The sequence below is a fragment of the Sturnus vulgaris genome, chromosome 2 (genome assembly GCF_052056855.1).
Source record: "Sturnus vulgaris isolate bStuVul1 chromosome 2, bStuVul1.hap1, whole genome shotgun sequence".
Classification (NCBI taxonomy): Eukaryota; Metazoa; Chordata; class Aves; order Passeriformes; family Sturnidae; genus Sturnus; species Sturnus vulgaris.
Genome location: NC_142244.1, coordinates 60,986,237 through 61,011,181, shown reverse-complemented (window position 1 = coordinate 61,011,181; position 24,945 = coordinate 60,986,237). Strand labels below are relative to the sequence as shown.

Below are 24,945 nucleotides of genomic sequence, written 5' to 3'. Positions count from 1 at the left end.
GTAAAACTTTTGAACATTAAAACTTACTTCACTCAACCTGGAAATTTTTGTTTAAAATCTTGTCTACTGTCTTAATATCAAATATTCCAGAAAATCTGACCAAAAAAAGAATCAGCTTAGAATAAAAATAGCGCAAAGTGGGATGGTCGTGGTTTTATTGTAGTCTTAGGACAGACTCTAACAAGAGTCACTAGGATGCTAATTTAATCCTAGCTTATAACCAAGATATTGAAGTTTCTGTTTCTTTTTCAAGCCATAGCCCTTTAAATGTGGACAATTTCAATGCTATGACAAAAGTACATAAAGACCTCAGTAACAGCCAGTGCTCCCCAGTTACAAAACCCAAGTCTCTGCCTTGTGAACAGGCACAGTGGAATTTCTCACTCCTGCTTTGTTCTGCATGAACACCATGGGACTTGTCCTCCCTCAAGTAACCCTACACATAGGTCATGCCCCATATATGCCTCTTATTCCAAAAAACTTTCTGATCAACTCGTTCCCAAGACCACTACCTCTGACACTAGATTTATCTATCTTATCCCCTCTAACAACAATGAATGCTCACTCTTTAATGTTTAGTATATGCTTAAATTTTGGGAGGTTATTTGAATTAGAAGCATTTTACTGGGTGGTGAGACATGTGGTTTCAATTTCTTCATAATAGAGGAGCTGCTAAAATCACAGGCAGCCAATGCTCATCCTATGCTTTCAGCTGAAATCTGTCTGTTAGGCAACTCGAGAACACTACAGGATTAAGTTCTGGCCAGAAGCAAAAGGGAGGATGAAAAAAACTCATCAGCCCTACCAAGACTGCAATAGTGACAAGCAGTCCCAGCTTATGCAGCTGAAGAGGCAGCTGGGAGTCAAACAGGGCACCCAACCTACCTGAAGCAGCATTACAGACCAATCTTCAGCCAGGTAAATCAACCCATGCATCCTCCACCTGGACATGGTAGGTGTGTAAGCTTCTGTTTAATATCTACCTAAAAGGACAATTTCCATAAAGCCAAATGGCAGTGATCAATATAATCAAGAGAGCCTGTTAGCCGAGAGAAAACCTTTTCTCAATGATGCTGCTTGGAATGGGAAGGGTCTGCATACCTACAGCACTACAATCCACTTCCTTCAGTCCTACAGTCTGCTTTCTTCCCACTTCAGCATCTCCTTTCCAGAGACATGGGAGTTTCAACAGGAACCAGAATACTTCTGAAAAACTTGTTATAGAAAATATGGGAGCACAGCTCACTCTAAAGAGTGGAGAAAGGGCATGGTGGTACAGGTAAAAGAGCATTTTTGCACAGCTATGGGTACTGGGATTTAATTTCATGAAAATAAAACATGACCTACAGATGAGATGGTTTAGGACTGAAGCCCTGGAGGTTTTTGCATCTACAGAAAAAGTCTGGCAGAGAGATAAATTCAAGGCTTGACACCAGCCCAAGTGTTCCCAGAGAGCCAGGGTCATGGAATCGTAGAATTATAGAATATCTCATGTTGGAAGGGACCCATAAGGACAGAGTCCAACAACCTGCTCCTCACATGATTATCTAAAGATAACCACATGACTAAGAGCATCCTCTAGATGCTCCATTAACTCTGACAGGCTTGGTGCCAGGACTTCTAGCTCTGGCTTTCAATTTTAACTGAGCAGAAGTGCCTGGGGGCAGGGATTGGGGCATGGGAGTATTGACTAAGTCTTTTTAAGAAACTTTTTGAAGTTCAGTAATGAGTTAAGCTGCCAACACAGATGTAGCCCTGAGAAAAGGGCAGAGAAACAGAGAAAAAGAGAAGGAATATATTTGCAAATGAAATTAATGTTTTAGCCATTCCATTGAGGCCAATTTTTTTCTCTTTTTTGCTAAAAGTAGAAAGAGAGAGAACAAGGATGGATATCTGAGAACTAACAACTTCTAGTGTGAATGGAAATTCTGGTATAGTTTGCTTCATATTACAATAATGTTCAGGATCTGAATATCTAAGAATCATTAAGCAAATTCTCTGCTAGGGAAGATCTTTGCCTCTTATCCAGCACACAGCATAATAAGGCCCCTGCTCACAGAGACACATTTCCTAAAACTAGTTTACTTGTAAAATCTATTGCTCTCTCAGGTAAGGAAAACTTTAAAGTTTTTCTAGTGGCAGAATTAGCAACGCTACTTGGTAGTGTTTCTCCTCCTAGGAGACTTCTCTGCTGTTGCTTCAGCCTGGCAGCCCAGATGAAAGAGCAGCCTAGAAGAGGACAGATGAGGGACTCTACAGGCAGGGATAAAAGGATCATTTTCCACTATTCATAAGAATTGGATCCCTCCAAGTTAAAAATAGCCTACTCTACAGGCCTTCAACTTTTCAAGCATTTCTAGCAACACACAGACTCAAATTGCACTTTACAGAGTTGTAGGAACCACCCTTACTGAAATTCTACTTGCATTGCTAAAGAAAGGAGTGTTAAAAAGGGTATTAGGATGTTATCATTTCCTCTGCTTTTTTCTTTTGCCCACTAGCTCCTTGCAGAAGTTCTCTCACAGCAAGGTAAGTCTTTGGGTTTTTTCCCCTCTCTCCCTGCTTTTTGTTGTCACTCTCTCCAACTGAGATATCAAAAAATCATAAAGATTTATTGGTGTAGGTTGTGATCAAAAAATCACATTTTACATCTCAGCAAAGATGAGCTAAAAGCCCCTTTCAAAAAGACATTTGACCACTTTTAAAAGAACCTTAATCAGAACTTTTATTAATCAACAATTAATGAACATTATCATAAATTTTTTTGACAAAATGGCAAGCATGAAAGTTCATTTGTTCTAGCAGCAGAAGCAAAATCAGACTAAAATCTTAATTAAAATATGAAGAAGAGGCTTGTCATGATCTTCAACACTCGGAAAGATTCCTTTTTTTGAAAATCAGGCTCTCTCTTGCTGTCACATTACACTATGTTGTTAATGAGCCCTTTCGTTTCTCTGTGCACTGCAATACATTTAATCTTAGCTGTATATTTTAAAATGATTGATGTTTCCCTAATTACATTTTATGATATATTGTGCTGTGTCACCTCTAATGAGTAGCAAACATGACATTACCTCACTAGTACTGAACCACAGAAATCAATAACTGACATTTATTCAATGAACTGCAAATTGTGATTCACTAGCTTCTCTTTGTGTTGAGTAAATTCGAAGTGTAATTAATTTTAATGCATATTACAAACAGCAAATGCCTGCACGGGCTAACTTTAAAAGTGATTTGCTTCTTCCTTGGCTAATTACTGCACAGCAAAAACTCTCAAGCCATCATTCAGAAGGCTCAGAAAAATCAATGGCTTGACAGAAGTCATCTTCTTAGATGGGTAGAGCACAGTCATGGTTTACACTTTTGAGAACACTTCAGGCCTATTTTCTAAGACATGTCTTATTGAATAAAGGTGGTATCATTCACAAACAATCTTGCCTACATATATTTTTTTGTGCACAAAGATTCGAAAGAAGCCCCTTGTTAGTTTTTCTAACAGGAAACAAATATCCAACTGTAAGAAATATAGAAGTGCCTTTTTCAAAAGGAAAACATTGTCAGGTGTCATCCAGAACTTGTAAGAAGAAAGCTGACTCATTGCAATTCACAGGTGATGATTTTACTTGTAAGCAACATCAAAGTTTAAAAATCTAGCTCTTGTTGCACCTTTCAATACTTCTGTCTGTGGCTTTAGTTAGCTTGTGATTTCTTAACAGAAAATGGCCACTCAAATCAGAAGAGAGTACCAGGAAACTTTAAAGTTAATGCTCTGTTTGCACACCAGTTCAGGAGCAGAGGCGTAGAAACCGATCAAGCGTTAAAAGCTGAAGGCTCTGCAATTCACAGCAAAAGATTGTGGGGCACTTCAGGATCAGGGCTGTCATTTGCACTAAAGTAGAGCCCTTTTTTCAGGGGCATATACTGATAGAACAAGGGGGACTAAGCTTGATTTAGACTGAAATTGGGTAGTTTTAGATTGGATATTAAGAAGTAATTCTTCACTGAAAGGTGAGGCACTTGCACAGGTTTCCCAGAGAAGCTATGGATGCCCCATCCTTGGAATTGTTCAAGGCCAGGTTGGATAGAGCTTGAAGCAACCTTGTCTAGTGGAAGGTGTCCTTGCCTATGGCAGTTCATGTGGAACTAGATGGCCTTTAAAGTCCATTCCAACCCAAACTATTCTGTGAATCTATGATCTCTCAATTTATTTTTCAATTAATCACATGAAGAAACCTCATTAAAAGAATGAATTAGCCACTGCTCATTTCTCAGAGTTGCATCAAGTTCAGTGATGTAGAAGAGTGATTTAGCTTCAGCATTAAGTCTGTATCTGCTAATAAGCCAGAATTCTCTTCCTCAGCCCAAACAGCACAGGGCTATTCTTACCTTCAAGAAAGATACTCTTGGTCTTCTTGGCTTCCTCTGGGGGGAAAAGCAATCAAGACACACGGGTGAAGTAGAGTTATCACCATGATTTTAAACTAACTGATTGAAGTTTCTTTTGAACCTTGCCTGTACTTTTAATCTTCTTTTATAAGTGTCTCAAAGACAAAGGTGGCCCAGGGTTGGCTCCACACTAATTTCCAGAACTTGGTTTTAGATCTGAGGAATGTCAGAAGAACAATCATCTTAGACATGTTTCTAGACTGTCATTGGACCTTCCACCAATATTTAAGGCAGAGGGACTGTTGTGGTTGGGGTTCTTTCTTGTTGAGGTGAAACAGATGAAGAAACAGGAATGGCCTTTGGGAGGGTTTCACAGAGATGTTTATTTCAGCCACACGTGAGCACAGTCCCGGAGTTCAGAGGCAAAGACGAAGGGAATGGCCTGGGACTTTGGGTTAGGTACATGGGGGTTTTACAAGGGTGGGGTTAGAGCGTAAGGGCCAACAGGGAACCAGGGTGGGAGTGACCAAAAGGCTGACAGACAGAGAGAGGGCAGGGGGCTGTCCTAAGGAACAGAACAAGGGTTGTCTTACCTGATAAAACAGGATTCCTTATCAAAAGGAGATAACTGAGAGGCTTCTCCTATCTTTCTAACTGGGAGTGCCTTTCAAGGTCTCCACAGTGGACAAAAGAGCAAAACTAGCAAACCTGCAATCCTGACTTTTTTAGAGAAAAATCCACTCTGATGCCAGTTATGACACACTAATTAAGCCACAGTAAAACCCCTTCTTAGCTTCTAAAACCTGGCTGAGCTGTGATAGAAGGAAATTACAGAAATGTATTTCCAGAGATCCTTCAGCTTCTGTAAAAGATAAAAATAATTTGAATGTATGGAGTTAATTTAACCTACCCTGGGCAAATGCAATCTCTATCAGTCTTGAATGGTTAATCCATAGACAAGCCTGCTAATGAGTCTGCTATTTTGCTGAGGTTAATGAGCCCTTGAGAATCTGGTGAAAGCACAGACATTTAGCAATTAATGTCTTTTATTCAAACCAGCACACAGGCTAGACAACAGCTGATTCTCCATTTTTACTATATTGTTGCCATAGTACCTTGCATGCTAGCTCTGAGCCTGCCTGTGCTGGTTACCTTAGTTAAGAATGGATTCCTTCACCTGTATGCTGAGCTCAGTGATAAGGCCTTATGGACTGAATTTGAACCACAATGTCTTCTTTCAGGTCTTTATGGCTTAGTAATGTCTGCATGCATGTCCACAAATCTCAGAAATGAACTCTTCCTCAAGCAAGATCAGTTCAACCATCAAAGGTCAAACAGGATAGTCAATGTAGCAATAAAATAAGATCTAGAAAACTATTTTCAATTCCCCATTAGCAATACCAAGATAGCCAAAGACATGCATACTAGAGCAGTATTCCTTCCTGCCTTTCACTGCTTGCAGGATATGTTTGCTCCTAGAACACAAACTACATATGGCAAGTGCAGGATTTTAAATTGCCATTGTGCTACTAGAGAAAGATGTACCTGAAAAACAATTAATATGTAATGAAACAGTGGGGAGAGAGGAAAAAGAAAATACTTTTGCTCCCCTTAATGGATGATGAAAATGAAGTTCAGAAGGAAGTAAGCACATCATCCATTTTCAGCTACTTTAGCATCTAACTTGCATGTTCTCAATTGCCCTCTGGAGGATCCTACTTCTTGTCATTGGCTGTATGTGGAAATTGCCTGCCTTACTTATTGCCTTTGGACTCTAAATTATAGCTAAGATAAATCACCACAGCAGCCTAAAATAAATGTTATAGATATACACTTCAAACAAGCCAAGGGTTCTGTTCCAGAGTGACAGGTGCTTCCCCTGGGATGACTCAAGTGACTCTTAATCCTAGTTACTCATCCCACCCTTCTCTCAACATATAAATGTCTCAGCTGGGACATTGCAACTGCAAATGAGGCAGCAACCATGCTGTCATACTTCACAGGCTTGTTCAGGTGAACGGGCTTCCCTAATAAACTAGGCTGGCACCTGTGACAATCAAGTCTTATTTAATAATGATATTGTGACAGAACACATATATCAACCAAGCCACATTATCCTTGCCCTGGTTTCTGTTGTGCCATACAGGCTGCTGGCATTCATATAACCTATCTAGGAGGGCTCCTGTACTCACACTTGGAAAAAGACTAAAATACTAAAATACTAAAAAAAAAATTCTCACATTTAACAGCAATCTCACTTTCAATGTAATTTACACAAATATGTTTAGTGGGGCACATGGATGAAATTCTGACCCTAGACTAAGATTCAGATACGTATCACATTTCTAAGCACATCTGAAGTTAAGAGCCAGCATTTAACATAGTTTTAATTCAAGAATCATCTCAGTTTTCAAAAAAGCATCTATAAAGATCGTAAGTAAGTACACAATGTAACTAAAAGCTAAAAAAAGAGCATCATTTAGAAGAATATGCAGCAAAAATGCAGCTATGTCTTGGAGTGCTTTAAGCTATTCGAGTGGTTTGTAAAGAGTGTCCTAACTCATCCCATAAAATAGCTTACTGGTCCCGAATCATTGATCATTTATATTATGCTTCAGATATTTTTTGCATTTTTTTGACGTTGTGAAGTGCTTGAGTTATGTATTTCTGCTGTGAAAAGCAACTCCTTATAAAATGGTCCAGGAAACTACCGAGACAATGTGTGCATTTCCAAACAGGAAATCTTTACTCTGTTCCTTCTTTATTTAGCTTTAGGGTAGAGATCCCAAAGCCTGTCCTCAAATGGTTTTCATCTGCGTCAGTTGGCCTAATAACAGAAGTTTGTTATCCTCTACAGAATTTTAATTAATCTTCTTTAACTAAAATCACTATTAAACTGCTCTAAGATTTTTTTTCATTGAAAATTGACTTAGTCTTATCCAAAATGAACAGAAACAGATACTAAATTAGTTCTCCAGCATTTTCTGAGAGCAAACATTTTGAGATGGGAGTAATACTATATGGTATGGAATATACCTTTGGGAATTCCCTTTGGAGAGTTCAAATCAACTGTCCTGGCTATGTCTGCTCCCAAATTCTTGCACACCACTTTCTTAATCACTTTGAGAATAGACTGAAAAAGTAGAAAGCTTTGAGGATGTGCAAGCATTGTTCATTAATAGACAAAGCATGCTGTATTATCAACAATAATAAATTACAAGTTTATCCACAAATCCAAAACATGGAACCATAAAGGCTTCTACAAAGAATGTTAACTATGTCCCAGCCAGATCCCTTACAATCATGAAAAGAAACACTGAAAGGTTTTTGTACATATACAGAGGCATGTATTTAATTACGTTTGTGTCCAACAGTTTCCTAAATAACCTACATTCCTCATCTTTCAAGCACAGTTATTTTCATTATTTTCTTAGTGACCTAATGCTTTTGCTCATACAGTAGCATAGAACTCACCCAGCCATGTGAGCATAAAAATCTACCTGCACTGTTACAGATGCAGACCAAAGGCCAGTTCTATGCTATTTTTAAATAGCAAAAAAATATAATTAGGCTACTTGATATATCACACATTAAATACTTCAGGACATGTTTGACTGTAGATGTACACTTAGATATTTTTATTTATTTATATAAGAGTTTCAGCATAAAAACATGACTTGGTTTCATTTACTGTTTCATTCCTAGCAGCAGTAATTGCATGCTTTCACATGATTTTCACTTAGATTCATTGACAAAATATAGATGATTTTAAGAAGATGATTTATCTAGACACTGATTGACTTTATTATAATTTAAAGTAATGTTTCATCTTGGTGGGATTTTATTTACACATCTGAGTTGGCAATGCTTTCTCATAAACAGAGACAAAAGTACCCAGAACAGTTTTATGATAGTCCATGGTACCTTTCCATTGCTCTTTCAGAATGATGTTCCTATTTCAGAGGCACTTAAGGGTAAAGTGTTCTGTGAAGGCTGATTTAATCCTCTGTGCTGTCTTGACAGGCCAGTACCTGGGCTGCTCTGACTATCATTTAGAAATCTTTCAGATACACTCTGCAGTCTTTAGGGTTTAGGAATACTCACTTGATAGTAACATTTTTTCAGCTTTGGATGCTGGGGATGAAATTTAGAGTTTCCACACTGCAGTATGTGCTAATAAATTGGTATTGTAGAATATGTGATCATTTTCATAATGGAGAGGAAGTGTTGTCCTTGTTTTCAGCTGTTAGAAGTAAGAATTATGATAGCTCTTTGTGTCCTCATGAGTATTTCCCTTTGCAGAGGATACAGTACCTGGAAAGGAAGAAATATTTTGAAGTCCTTCAAATTAATACAAGGTATTTTTCTAGAATTTAACAATCTAAAATATTTCATTAAATCACAAACAGTTCATTATCATAGCAATGGCTGACTTTTAGCCATCCTATCCTTGGGACAAAAATATCACACAATAGGTAAATCTTAGGTGTTTCTACTCTATCAAAACAAAGCTATTTATTATATTTACAGATAACTATACCTACATTTCTTTGTGCTAATTTTTCAGGAGATAAGATATATCCTAAAATTACACTAGGATACTAGATGTTATGCTAGGATCCTTGAAGCACCTGTGAGCAGTAAGCTGTAATAAACATATACCTATGTAATACATGTGTTTCAACACTCAGCAGTTCAATTGTTCATATATATAATTCCTTTTTTTATAGTGCACTTACATACAACATGCACTTTGCAGCACACATGGACAGACATGGACCAAACATTTCAAGAGTACCTGGTGATTTTAATATCTGCATTTTCTGATACTCAGGTCCAAGAAGCATTAATGAAGCAATGCTCAGCACATGCTCACTCTCAAGCCTCCCTGCTGTGTGCCAAACTGAGCACCCAAAAAGAGGCACTCAGAAATCAGTCAAACATATCAGTTTGACAGTGTCATGCAGCTGAGCCTCATCCATGCTTACACCATGCATGTGTAACATCACTGAGATGTTACACTGGTGACTCAGGCAGGGGTCAGGCATCTCTACTTTTCAATCTGTCCCTGCCTTTCTTCATCCAGGGCCTTTGCAAAGGAGACTTATAAGGTTTGTTTCAGTTGACTGCCTCCATTTATGTCTTGCACTCCGAAACCGAGATGTTAAATTTTTTACCTTCCAACCTGATTTTTCATCATCTTGAAGGTGGCTTCTTTAGCCTTCCTCCACTGATAACAGAATGACTGCCATTAAATCCACTGTGTTCTCTCCTGCTGTCCTTCACACTCAATTGATCTGGACCTAAATGGGCACTAAAAACAAAGGGAAACTATTAAAATTTTCCAGGCACCACAAGAAAATTAAATACAGTAGTTCCAATTATTAATTTGGCAAAATAGACAAATTTACCTTAAATTGGAAGTAGAATTTTCCTCTCCTAAAGGAAAAAATATCTTTGCTTATTTCTTTGCATAAATTTAAATATCAATGTGGCACAAACATGTTTCAGATTAAAAACTACTGAAGTGCAAGGACTAAAGAAACATTCAGTAGTAATATAAGTACAGCAAGAACTCCCGCATAATACTTAGCTGTAGTATAACCTGGATATTTACACAGTGAATAAATCGGGTTTTCTCTCTTTGAGATAAAGAAGCAGAGGGACATAGGAATCAGTCATTTGGGCATTGGTAGCCCAGTCTCTGGAGATCTTCTCAGAGTCAGAAACATTCAAGTCAAGCATCAGAGAGAGGAGCAACACATCTTCCATGGAAAAAGCCTAAAAAACTGCAGAGAAGATTTAGCTCCTCTCTGCAGTCAGAGAGGCCTTTTCTGCTTGTACACAAATGGCCAATTGGACTGAAGACATTGATTACAGCTAGAAAGTGTCAGAAACTTATTTTCATGAAGTATGCCAAAAGGAGATGTGTAGTCCCTCTGTATTTGTCTGGCTGTTTCTGAGTTTGTGTCATTTTATGCAGTAGTGCATTTACTGGGAAGCATTTACTCTGCTCCACTTGTTGGCCTCTGGTCCTAGCAACAGTGGCAAAATCATCTTTGAACAAGGTCTTTTTATAGGAATCATGAATATTTCTTTATCCTGTAATCTCTATACAGAAAAATCTCCCATCTGTGAATGATTTGATTTTCTAATATGTCTTTTTTACTTGATAAAGGCAGGAGGTTTCTTTTAGCCCACGAGGGCTGACAACTGCTGTAGCATTTCAATATATGCTTTTGACAACAATGTTTTAGCAATTAAGGGCCAACAGTGCATGATTTATCTCTTAGTCTTACTTTATCATAATCAAGCCTGAGGTGGCCTTGTTTTCTGTTGGCTTTTCAGGGGCTTGATTCTCTCTGGGATCACACTTGCTCTGGGCTTCATGCCCCTGCAGGCTGACTGACATGGGTGCATGGTCGTCCTGTTATTTTCTTGTGTGTGCTGCAACCAACCATTTTCAAACAAAGCAGTGTGTGCTAATGAAGGGCATCTGCAGTTTATAAAAAGACATTTTCTGAGGCAAGATCAACTCTACACCCATTAAGTGACAGGCAGGTTAGAGCAGACACTGTAGATGTGTCCCCTGGGGCATCAAGCATTGATCTGACGTGGATCACACACTCTACAGCTTAATCATAGAATAGTATGGATCAAAAGGGACCTTTAAATGTCATCTAGTGACATCCCCCTGCAATGATAAGGGACGTCTTCCACTAAATCAGGTTGCTCAGAGCCCCATTCCAACCTGATGATAAATGTTTCCAGGAATGGGGCACCCACCACCTCTTTGCGTTACCTGTGACAATGTTTCGCCACCCTAAATGTAAAAAATATCTTCCTTATAGCTAGTCTGAATCAATACTCCTTTAGTTTAAAACCCTTTCCCTTTATCCTATCATTTATCCTTTGTAAAAAGTCCCTCTCTCACTCTCCTGGAGCCCTCTTCAGGTACTGGGAAGCTGCTGTAAGTTCTCTCCAGATCGTTCTGCTCTGCAGGCTGAATAACCTCAACTCTCCCAGCCTGCCTTCATAGGGGAGGTGGTGCAGCCTGCTCAGCATCTTCCTGGGTCCCCGTCTTTCCTGTGCTGGCTATTGCTGGCTGCTTTGGCCCCCGGGCTGGATGTGCCCATCGGAACGATCCTGGCGAAGACAGACCCGGAGCCTTCCCAGCCCGGGCGGGGCGGGGAGCTGCCAGGACACACACCCCGCGTCCCCCCATTCCCAGGCTGCTACCCCGCTTGCCACACGCACGCACAGACAAAGAACTCTGTTTTAGGACGAATCAGCTCCTGGAGGGCGGTACACAGAATTCCCCACCTGAACTACAGAGGGAGCCCGGGGCCGCGCTTTGGAGCGCGGAGAGCGGAGGGGCTCGGTGCCCGTCCCCCGCGGCACCAGCGCTCGGAGCCGCATCCCGGCGCGACCTCAGCCAGCTTCCCTCGCCTCCCTGCGGGAAAAGGATGGGACAGCAGCCGCGGGCAGGCCGTGCCACGGGGCACGGAGAGCTGGGAGCACAGCAGGGTGTGCCCGCGGGTTTAGTCGCCCTCTCGAGGCTACTCCCGGTCCCGTCCTGAGCCTTGCCCTTCCGCCAGCTCTAATCGCTGAGCTGTCATTAGCGAACAAATTAAACCGCGGGGAGGACGGGGCTGCTTCAAGATCCCAGAACGTAACGCAGTGAGCGCTGAGGTGGCTGGTCTTAATGCAAACATAAACTTCTGCAATACCGTGGAAACTTCTGCTCCTTTGTTTTCCCTGTGAAGTAAACCATTTCTGTCTGATTTTATCCCTGGTGCAGATTCCTGTAAAACCTGAATACAATTTGCATTGCTCATCTGTCTGCACATTTTGTAGCTTTTATGGCAGTGTGTTATCATGTGCAATAGCTTCGAGATTTAAACACTAGGAATGGAAACCATAAGAGGAGATATGTGTGAGAAATAAATGCGAAGGATAGAGTTTGTGGAGTTTTGTTTTAATTTTATAACCATTCCTTGAAACAGAACCAAGGTTAATAATCTAGACCAAAAGCATACAAATGAGGTATGTCTCAATGTCATATTATCTCATATTCTTATTAAAATCTTCGATATTAAGTTCTTTTGTGACTAGGACCAGAGGGTTCAGCCTGCTAAAAAAGAAAGATATCAGTAAAAGTTCTCATCTCATTAATAAAGTGTATTCCAAAAAGATAATTTAGGTTCACGCAGAGCTAAATATGCCTTATATTCAATATCGTCATGGCAGGTTAAAATATAGTTGAGATTACTAAAGCGCAGCAGAGTAGGAACAAATCATCTTTATCAATTCAAAGCCATCTTTTCTTTAACTTGGTGGAAATGAAGGAAGAATCAGAATTAATTGGCATCTGGACCAGATGCAAAAGACGATTTCTTGAATTACATCACCTCCATCTTATCTCTAATCTTTTAAGCCTTTTTTACCCAAAGGGCCTTTTCAGACATACTAAACTGGGAGTATTATAAGGCTGCAGAAGGACAGTATTGCTATTCTAATGATTTATAACCAAATACTTTACTTATTAGCAAAGGCTAATACTGGATCCATCAGTCCAGACGCAAGTAAATTAGCCATTAACTTTCTGACACCTAGCATAAAACAACCAGTTAAGTCCAGCCATCCAAGCAATTAATTTAGGTTCTCTTTGTGGACACCATGGGGATTTTAAAGTGAGTTGAAACTACTTGTGTATCTCTGTTTACTAATTTGTATTAAATGCCCATTATTTAGACTATTGAAGCTAGGAAAAAATTAACTCTCCTCTGTTAGCTCTAGTAGGAGCCACTTCCACACAGGTACATAAGTGTCTGCTCCTAGTGGTTTCAGTGGAAGATACTTCAAGGTCTATGCCTAGGCAGCTCCTACATAACACTTTCCACCTTTAGATTATAAATTATTTCACAGAGGAAAACATCAACTTTGTTACTAAATTTATATTGGGAAACTAAGGTACAAATTAAAATTAATTCTGTAAAATCCTGTGAAGATTGGATTAAAGATTTCTGTAAAGAGAAATTATTTGATCACTCTCCTTTCCAAAACCTAAGAGCTTCGAGAGGAACTGGCATACAAGAGATCCAAAACGGGAGTGGGAGCTGCGCCCTGGCAAGTGAGCCACTGCCAGGGTGCAGCCAGGACTGCTTCAGAGCAGGAGGGAAGCTGAAATTGCAGGGTAATAGCAAGGCAGGCAGAGGCAGTGTCCTCATTGGCAGGAAGACAGTCCCTTCCTTTGGTACCCAAGTCGTGCAGCTCTGGGGAAGCCAGGGTCATCTCAGAGCCCAATGACTACCAGAGATGAAGCAAATCTGAGGATATGAAAGGCAGAAAGCCAGGGCCAGTGAAGAAGTTCTGACAAATATTCCTTTGCACCATACATAAGCAAACTGAGGGCTTGTCCCTGTCACTTCATAGTACAGATACTGAAAGTTTAGCAAGCTTAAAAAACTGACAGGCAAAATTCATAGGGTTAAAAAAAACCTATCAAGAGCTGTTAAATTCAGCACTCCCATCTTCAGCGGTGGAAGTGTTGGCACTTTGACTTATTGGAACCTTATCGGAGTGGATTCATTCAGACATATCAGTTGCACATTCATCCCAATCCTAATCTTCCCTAGGATCCTGCCATCAGAACACCACTGAATAGCCAGCCACCAGTGAATAACACCACCAGTTTGGCCAGGCAGGCAGAGCTGTGGCACAGTACACCGGGTGCATGCCCTTGGTACAACTCAGAGGTGGCTACCAACACTTCTCCCCTCTACTGGCCCACAGCTCATGATCCATTGTAACTCAACTCCTACATCATCATAAGGAGAGATGCTTCAGAAATACCTACCCTACAACCAGGCTTCATATTCTGTGTTTGGAGGATTTAGTCTACTCTAACTACTGGGTTTTTACCTTGTGTTTAAGGTTTTTTTTGTATGCCTGGGATGATGACAGTTGCCCAGTCAAACTGAAATGTTGATATATCTGCATTAAGAGAATGTATGTATCTCTTTTTTTACCTAACTGAACCAATTTTTTTAGTCGTTATGATTCCACAATACTACTTGCCTATGAAAATGCATATAAACTTATGATTTTACTCTTTATGCATTTATTTATTTATTTTGTTTTTTGAGGGGGACACAACAGTGTTCTTTTAGCCCTTCCAGTTCCTTCCAAATCCGTTCGCCAGATACAACTACATCTGAAAGTTAAGAAGAAGACCAAAAACACTGCATTTTTACAATAAATAGGGACTGAAAATACAGTTTAGAAACGGGGGAAAGACTTCAGTGCCAGTTGCTTCACTGCTTTTCTGGTGGCTCCTTATTCTTCTGGATTTTTGCCATCTAGAAAGAATGATCAGGTTGGATTTTTTCATAGCTTGGCTGATCAAAGGAGATTATGTATTTGCAAAGAGAGATTATAGAAATCGTAAATGGATATTCTGCTCCACTTTCCACCCAACTAATTTTAAAAAAGGTCAAAGCTGTCTTCATCAAGAGAGGCATCGTTTACAGAAATATCACAGATTTAATTGTTTTATGTATAGTTTCTTTTTGAAATCAGAGGAAGAGATCTTAAAAGATACTCTAAATACTCCCATCTATTTTGCTCCCAAGGCAAGTTTACTTCTACCACATATTTGCTAATGCAGTACTCAAATAACAGTGCTTGGAGCTGCTTCTGTCACAACCATGAAGCATCACTCACTCTTTCAGCAGTGACACCTTCTGCTCCCTATAGCCTAGAACAAGATTCTTCTAGGGTTCCCAGCAGATAGTTCAACCAAGTAAATTCAAAATAACAACTATTTGTCTGCAATCCACACAGCTGCTTCTTGTCTTTTTTTGTTCATTTTTTAAAAAAATTTTTGGTATAGCTCCAGTCAGGACCAAAACTGGGGATTACCACAAACTGTGCAGAACTGGACTTCAGGAGGTCCTCAAAAGACTACATCTAAGAATGCTGCAGGCCACAGGAGAAAATGCAATGCTAATAAAATCCTTCACCTGGAAAGAGATCGAACACAGATCACTGAACTACTTCAGTGCTATCCCAAAATTACTTTTGCATGTAGCAATGGCAGCATGAATTTTTAGTAAAAAAAATGCACCTGGAGGAGGTGCATGTTTCTTCAATTAACTTACTAAGTTAGTCATTTTCATACTCACAGGAAACAGGTATTGGTTGCTTGTGTGTCTTCAAATGCTTGTTGGTTTATTTAAAAATGTTTGTGAGTCCTGAACTTCACAGTATTCTTGTTTCTCATTATCAGTTAATTGCCATCATTAATCATTGTTTTCTTGATTAAAAAGTAACAGTCAGTTCAATACCATGTGATATGGATGACTAATCACAACTCAGGAGTAATAAAGAGTTGAAATAAGTGTTCACGAACAAGTTGTCATCTGTAATTTGTCCTCATAAACTAGTTGGCAAATACTTATGTGCAATGAATACTTCTATACAAATTAAGATGAGCTTGAATATGATTTATAAACAGGGAAAAATAGTTGAATTCATCTCATATTTCGTTTGCAATAAATAATTTGGACAAATACAGTTATCAGAGGGGGGAGCAGAAGGCCTTTATGGAAAACATCTACAATGCAAATGAGTTGAAAATCACTTTTGTTATTGCCTTATGCTATCAAATTTTTAAAGTGCCAGGTGCTGATGGAATTTAACAACACTGTTCCATAACACTAATAGCACTCCCTCTTCAGAAAGTTTTGATAGATTTTTCTCTCTTAATTATTCTATTGCTCCTTTTGCCACTTGATCTTTCTCTTGTAGTCATAGATGGTGGTAAATGGACTCCTTAATGCAGACTGTGCTGCCTATTGCTTCAGTACACTTGGTTACACCAGTATTAGATATTTTTTGAGCAGGCTTCAGTTATCTGTACTAAGGCACCACCTGTGGCAATCTGAGATTCTTAGATGGGTATAGCAAATGAGACAGAGCCTATGGAGAGCCCATTGCCTGTTGGAGAGGAGCTAAAGACCAGCCCCAATGCCTTAGGCTTCCCAAGTGGTAATAGAAACCTGCACGGGGCAGCTGATTGGAAGAAGAAACCTTCACTGCCTGTAATGAATCTCGGGAAACTTCACCTACATGGGGAAGGCATACCATACTTACAAACCTAATCCTAAATGGCCTAATCTGGATCAGTACCCAGCCTCCAGAATAAGATGACATGAAACTCACTCAGAGAGTTTCCTACCTCCATGCCATAGTCTCGCATTTTTATGTGCCACCTAAGAAAGCTTTCTATCTCTGTATTTTCAAGTATTTTCAAAATGATGTGATTTGTTTGCATTCATTCACACCTAAGTTAGGCATCTAAATTCATTGATTACACAGGTTTTTTACTTATCCCCAAATGGATCACTCTTTTTTCCATTTTATCTTTTTCTTGACTATATGCCAGAATTTTAAGAGGCATTTTTTTCCCTCTATGCACATGCAGACTGAACCCATTTCCCTTCCCATCCTGGCATAACAAGGTACTGTGGAAACAAGCTGTCTATGTAGTCTCATAGAAAACTAATTAAGCTATTAGATAAGAGCATGGGTAATGATGTACCACATGATACACATCTCTGAATCAGAAAAGGACTTCCCAAAAGCTTCCACAATCTAATTGGGCAAAAGGAAGTACTTTTGCTTGTATGGATCCTTACAATAGCCAAGTCAAGAACTCAAATACCTGAGTATTTTGATTTTAAAAAAGAGAGTGATCTAATCCAGTTAATTTGGACTTGTACCCATATTTAAATTTCCAGGTAAAGCAGTTTTTCTGTAAGAAGTTTTTGTATTCACTAGAGAGAGGTAGATGCCAGTTAAGACCTCTTGAAGAAGAAAGCTGCTTTCCCAGGAGAGGCAACTTGGTTTGCTGGAACTGTTCTGCCCCTGAAACCTTCGGGGTCATCTATCTCTGCCCTAGGAGTATCCAGCACTCTTCAGAAACCTACTGAAGCATGAATGGGATAATCACCCAAAGAGTCCGTGTCAATCAGAGCCTGAAACAAGCAAGCTGTGACCCACCTTTCAGATATGTTCAACAGTGCTTATTCTTGTACAGAGGGGGCTGTTACCATCTAGGTAGCTAGTGATAAATTTCTTTTAAGACATTGGTTGCATTTTTTTCACCATGGAAGCAGCAGATAGATTCTGACAGCAGCAGTTACTAGGTTTGTGATTTTTTTTTCCTTTTGAGCGCAAACCCATTTGCTTTGATACATTTACCATTGCAAAAGTGAAAAAGTGGTGTGATATCTTGACATTCAGGCATTTTAAAAAAATCATCTGACATGTTCTGTTCTATAAAGTTGAAATTATTATCACAAAAAAAAATATTTTCCAGTATGAGCTTTAAGAGAAGTATGTGAGTGTGTGTGGGCACAAGTGAGAACCTGTGAGTGTGTATGTGTAATTTTTCTAGTTAGAGATATCCTGTTTAAAGCTACCTCCAGCACAGTGACTAGTAATATTATCCAAAGTATAAATCAAGAGATACAAATAGAAAGAAAATATCTTGCCCTCTTTGAATAGCTGCTACAGCAGATCTTTTTGTCGGCCTACAAATTACTCTAGTGTTTCTAAGGGAAAGAAATACATCATCTTTTACTATTAGCTATTATTGCTACATGCCTGAAGGGATAGAGTAGTGTGTTTCTATTTCAATTACTCAAGCTACTTTACTGGATATGGATTGAGCCGATTTGACCCTCTAAGAACAAATGCTGTTATTACATTTAATGATTAAAATCCTGCTTGTACTCAGCTAAAATATAAATCAGCAGTTTGGAAGAACAGGCTTCCAGCTAAATAAAATTGCTTTGGGAGACCAAATAATTCAGGGAATTACCAATGGGCTATTGAGGCTTTCACCTCTATAGCAGGTCACTAATTGGATTTAGACCAGTTTCATAGTGGTGATGTGAATTTGGAACCAAAATTATTATGTCTGCTGTGCAGCCCTCAGTACCTAGTAATCTCCATCAAATTCCTAGAAAGTAACTGTATCAAGATGGGCATGACAGAAAATTATTCACCCAGCCATATTAGGTGACACAGTTAGAGATATGTCATATTTTGTAGTTGCCTACTTCTCTATATTAAATAAAGTATCTAGTTATTAGCCCAGAGATAGACTTTTTGTTTCTCAATATCTGAAATTAGAGAAAGGTACAGAGTAGCTGGTTGATGAGGGAAATTTTATCTATGCAGAAGGTGGATAAATGGTTTTTTCCTGAATTTCTAGACCTCAAAATTCAGAAATTATTTTCATAATATGAAGGAGGAAAAAAAAAAAAAGTGTATCTATAAAACAATAGAAATACTGATATCCTCCTTGTCTAACCATGAAATACTGAATACTAGTAGGATGCTAATAATTTCAGACATAGCCTTTGGTTTTCATTTTACTTTCAGGCTAAATTTCAAAAATCCACAGTGATTCAGGATGGAGATGAGGGCAGAATATGCCCCTTCAATATATGGAATACATTTACAGCAGGAGGCAGGTTGGTCCATAATACTAAGAATTTATTACTTCTTTATCTGTTCTACCAGCTGATATGCCCTACTTTCCTCCTTCAATTTAGTACAGACTCATGAGTCAGGAAGGGCCCTGCAGGACTATTTTATCCCAGGGGAATGCCAGGATCTCATATCATATCTCTTCAAGCTCCTTTTGATTATAATTGCTTTGTGATTTCAAGCAAAACTTCACCTCTAGTCTGTATTGTTCATCATATGAAGTTTTACTGGAACCAGCCAAGTGGTTTGCTGTGGGGCTTGGTGGGCTTTGTTCAGCTAATGGCAGCTTTGTTTGAAAGCTTGCATCTTGGATAGGCACACTTGGGTACTGGGGCAAAGGGGCTCTGAGCAGTGTGAGCTATCAGGGTGTGAAGGGGGCAAATAGCCATTGGATGTTACTTGGCTGGGATACATTTGGTCAGTGTCTCATTTCTTTTCTCCACGGTCTGAGTCTGCGACTTCTCCCTGCCAGATGGTGTATGAGAATTATTTCTGAGCTTCTAGACAGGGACAAAGCATTTGAACTGTTCTGAGGCCACATCTTTTCTCCAAAACACTTCTAAACGAGGATTTTAGAAGAATCTGTTGTAAAGGTTGAAGTGAAAATCTCTCAGAATTCAGTTTGCTCCACATTCACAGTTGAGTTTTTCAGTTGTCTTCCCAACCAAAGCAGTTTAAAGGAACAAAACCAAAAAAATACATTGCACAGTACAAGCAAGCACACTTGAACATTCTCAAAACTCAGCACCTACAATGTAGGTAGACATTCACTGCTGATTGAAGAGGTCCAGCTATAGGCAGCTTCCTATTCTAAATAAAAACAGCATGACAATGCAGCTCTGTACAAACATGCCAAACATTCCTCAGGACTTCTGACAGCAGGCAGCCAATTACTTTGAAAAGAATGGGCCCTGTCTTATGACTGCAGCAGCAACACAAATCTATCTCCCTTGATCCCAACATCAAGGTAGAGCTTTGCATTTCCTATATTTGAATTCAATACAAAGGAAAGGTTTCGATGGGTTTTTTTGGTTGTTTTCTTTATGGTGAGTGGCAGCTTGTTGGATTTTTCTGCAATCAGATGTAACAGCGGCAGGGTTAAAAGAGGTATATAAATAATAGATGGCTTCTCTCACCTAAAGAGGGATCTGCCAATTCTTGCCCTCCTTTTAATTTTGGGAAGGGAATATAATTTAAAAGATGACATATTTTTTCACATCAAGTCAGAGAAGAAGGAAGCCTCCAGAAGAACAATGGCTGATGCCATAGCATAAATATCTGACAGGCTTGAAAAGTGACTGTAAAGTTGCCAACACAACAAGCCTTTAATCTTTGATGATAGTATTTGAAGCTTGTGAATTTCATCCAAGAAATAGGAGGAGATATATGATGTCCTCCCACCACCTTTTTACTTACTATTTAAATTATCATTATTTTTTTAAATATATAAATATTCACAAAATAGATATCGTTTTCTTTTTTAATTCCTCTAAATGAGTTACAGGAATATCATCACTACACTGCTGAACTTGGCTCTATTCCTGACATAAAAATACATTACTCTTTTCAGACGTTTTTGCCTTTATTTTCTGAGTAAATGGGTAGCCCTACATGCAAATAAATTTCTTTGGAAGTTTACTCACAAGCCCATTCAGTTAATGGGAAAGCTTGCCCCATGTGCTAATACAGCAAAGGTCTTTTTTTGTGTGTGAGTGCCCATCACGGGCTATAGCCTTCAGCACTCAAAGGGACACACCCAAGACCCAATTACAGCCTGGATTTGTGTGTTACAGTAATGTGGTTAATTAAAAGTTTTCCTCTGCTCCTGTGTGAGCATGGAGCCCATGCGGGCATCCCCGTCCGCGAGCAGGACAAGGCTGTGGCATCACGGGGGTGCCCTGCTCCATCCAGGGGCAACACAGCCTCCCCCTGGGTACAGGCAGTGACTTGGCTCCTACACTGCAGCCTGCCATGGCAAGGGGAGGCTGCGCCTGACACACGGTCCCTGGCTAAGACTAGAGCACTCTGACACCTGCCAGTGTGCAATTCAGACACAGAAACCTGGTCCTGGCTTCAGCTTTGGATTTCTCTTGAGGAGAAGGCCTCCACAACAACTCTCTTCTGCACGTCTTATCCTGGAAATGGTAAAGCCAAGTTCAGTGTCTTCCTCAGACTAACAAAGTTTGAATTTATACCTCCCAGAAGTACTGGAGGGTACATGAATCTGCAGGCTCACCTGGGTAGAAAGATGCCTCCACATCTGTTCAAGCTGAATTTTTGTGCAGCCAGGCATGCAGAATTCATAGCATTCAAAGGAAGAGCAGCAGAAGAACCCAGTTATGTACCTGGGAATAAAAAGAACTGTGCATCCAGATGTGTTTACAGGATGCTGATTGCACATCCTGCCCTACATCATCACTGAAGGGAAAAAGACATCCAGAAAAAAGAAAGAGGCTTTGTCTTCCCCTGGTGAGGCACCTAATCTCTAAACTGGATATATGCTCTGTCTCACCTCTTCTGACTCTGTAAATTTTTCTCACTTGCTTTAGAGAGGAAGGATGTAGGGGATCTTCTTAAGATTGTGTCTGACTTACAGCAAGGATATCCTTCTCAGCTGTACAATCCCTCATCCTAATCTGAACAATGTGAACATTAATTTAATTCCTTGCTCTTCCATATCCTGACCAAATGCCCCACATTTGGTGGAGTTAATCATCATTTGCACAATAAATTCCACAAGTTCTTAACTGAGGTCAGTGTCATCCAAACAGCTTAATCTTAGACCTGACAAACTTAGTAATTAGATTTTATGAGAGAGGATATACATACTTCCGTAAGTAGTCTAAGCCAATATAAAGTCTTATTTTCCCAAAAGACTGATTTCAGCCTGTGCTCCACCTCTGCTTCTCAGCATGCAGGTGGCCGTGTGGTTGTCATCTTGCTGATCCAGCTGACTGTGTGCAGCCACAGAAGTGCCTGTGCTCACACTGACGTTTCATGGGTCCACGTGCCCATGAGAGGAGGGGGAACAAATAGGAACAGGTTTCCCTTTGTGGCACACAGACTGGCTTAAACCGCCTGTGTCCCATCATTTAATACAAAACAGCAATTATAACCACTGGACCTCCATCATAAGGAGCAGGCACCAAGGGAGTTTGCTCCAAAATATCAGTGACATTCTGGGACATAAGCAGGAAGTTTTCAATCAAGTCCAAGAACCTTAGAAGTTTTCTATGATCATTGTCCTCTATTTGGCCTTCCTACATGATATTTTAAGTGCCTGGAGCTGTTATCTTGAATTTGAATCCTCTGTGGAATAAGGAGAGTTAAAATGGGATTATTGGCACACTTCATGCATGGTGGCAGTATGCTGAGCTATCGAGGCAACAGGAAAAATATGTGAAATATTCCCTTTCCAGCTTTAAAAGTAACAGTTATCAGGATAATCTGAGATTTCTTTTACAAGAACATAAGGATTGCACCACTGAGTGAGACCAAAGGCATGTTTAACCCAGTTCTTGGTTTTGACAGCAACCAATAGCAAAGGTATGAAGAAGATGTTAGGACAGAAAGAAAAAACAAGTCAATAGCAAACCTTCTCTGTTCAACAGTTTAGAGTCTTCTTCAGCCACAGGTTATATCAGGTGCTCATGTTTGACTTTCTATTACAACTAGAGTAGACTGCAAGAAATATTTCTCCCCGAAATCTGCCCTCTGCCCATTAGTGTTTAACTTTGGAATCTCCCAGTATCTCTATTGATGAGTTTATAGTTCAATGATGTGAAAAGACCGAATTTGTTTGTTTTAAGTTTCCCAGGCAACTTCAGTGGGTGTTACATTAACTGTTGTCTATTTACTTTTTCCATGAATTTCACTTTTTTTTCTATACCATTTTCCCCAGTAAGTCCCTCCCCAGACTGAAGTATTTTCTTCTACAAAATAGCTGGGCCAGATTTTCAGCTACCATTGATCATGCACAGCAATATTTTCTACCTCTTTTTTTTTTTCTTTTTTTTTTGTCCAGGAGTGATGATGAACATTATGCATGAGGAAGAACTATAAATAATCTGTAACTGAATTCTCACAATCAAGAGCCCTACCCATTCAGTTGCAAATTCAGGCACTCTTTCTGCTCTCATGTCTAGTCCCATAGCCGTGAGACACATGTTATAAATGTCAACAGATTTACCTCTTCATTTCTCTCCTATGCCCCATCTGTTTACTTACAGTTTGCCTGAGATCCTCCTTTGGAGTGAAACAACTTACTTGAGGCTAAATTTGTTTCTTCTTACTCTCAACTCTCCTGGTTAAGACCTCAGCAGTGGCACAGGTGAAACTGCATCAAGTTCAGACCTCTTCTGGTGTTTTAGACAGCACCAACTATCTCCAGTTTTTTTAATTTCAGATGCTTGAAATACTAGGGCTGCAATGAGTCCAGAAGAGCCTGAAGGCCAGCGCAGACGGGGTTTGGCACTGAGCAGTATGAGTGCAGGATATTGACTTTGGCTGCAAGCACTCCTGTATGAGAACGCTGCTGTGATACCAGATCAGGAGCAGAAAGAGCCCTCCAGGAGTGCCTGCGACTGCTTTTTTCCTGTGAGGCAACCTAAATGTGAGTCTCTGAAACAGAAGACTGAATCCAAGTCTACTGGCTCCCAGATTAATGCTTCAGACTCGAGGTTATTTCTACCTCTCTGAGCTCCGTATTTTGTGCAAAGTCCATCCTGCCAGCTAGGTGGCTCAGATCATGTCTGACAGACTGACACGAGGATGCAACTGCCTTTACAAGTCACAGATAGACTGAGACCCACAGCCTCTGGGCATCTCTGCAAGCGGAATTTAAACCATGGAAGAAAATAGGTGCTTGCAACTTCTCAGTGAGCTAAACAAACTCAGAGACTCAATCCGTCTCTTAAGAGCTCTGTGCTTAAAGTACAAGTAGCAAGTGGTGTCAAACAATTGGTTTTTTTTTTCTAAAAACTCTCATGAATTTAGGATTATCCTTATATAAAGGGGAGGGAGGTAGTCTGTCTATATATCCATTTATTGGACACATAAATCTATTAAATATGCTTTTTATATTTGTGTACATATGGTACCTGTACATGTATACTTATATATATGCACGCATACACACGTGGGTTTATGTGCATAAATACATTAATATATATGTACATTAATAGAATAGACTTTCTCATTTGCCTATTTAAGGTAAGATACCTGAATGAAAATTAGAGCCAAAACCCCATAAAGTTTTCTAACTTACTCCCTCTGACTTCTCTTAAAACTCAAGACTCCAACAAATATGGCCACAAAACCCTCTATGTTCCATTCACAGAAACTCCAGACTCATTCTTCCTGAAGTCTTCATTTGAGCCTTTACATTTTTCTTTTATTTCTTTGTTTCCCACTTTTTCTTCAATTTCTCTAAGATATTTTAATGAGTGATTATTAGATCTCATTTTTTGTCCAGGCTATTCTTAATGCCTTTTCCAGAATATTTGCATTTATGGTTTTGATTTCCATCCAACAATGGCAGTTTGGGTATAAACTCTGCAGAAATGAGAGGAGATACTACACCATCTCTGGATGCCTCATTCCAGTTTTCTAAGCTATGGACTTCATCTTCTTATTCCCTGGAGTCAGTAGAAAGAATTAAACCCTTTCCCAAGGGAGCAGGGGCCATTAATTCTCGAAGTGCCTACCTGTTTTCCATATGCACAGTACCTGCAAAGCTGTGCCATTTCACTTAGACACCTACAGTGGGGTGCATAAAGCAGAGCTTGACAATTTTTAGCTGTCTTGATGACAGTAACTTTTATTCTGAATTGAAGTCTTAGACTGAAAACAGGTTTAATTAAAACAGTGAGAGCTTGTGTGTAAACCAGCCCTTAGGCACCTTCACAGAGCCATATAAATCAGAGCCATACAAGACACGTTATGTTCCTGAATGCATCTGCCTGTCAGAGGGAGCCCACCCATGCAGGATATCTT

The 24,945-nt window shown here is 39.7% G+C and overlaps 1 long non-coding RNA gene across 1 annotated transcript; it reads right to left on the bottom strand.

The window, feature by feature from the left end:
* Positions 1-7,998: 7,998 nt before the first annotated feature.
* Positions 7,999-9,703, bottom strand: LOC148224818 (uncharacterized). The gene is made up of 2 exons (XR_015801501.1): positions 9,567-9,703; positions 7,999-8,703 (listed from the first exon to the last, which is right to left on the bottom strand). It is a non-coding gene; the product is annotated as an uncharacterized LOC148224818 (long non-coding RNA).
* Positions 9,704-24,945: the final 15,242 nt, after the last annotated feature.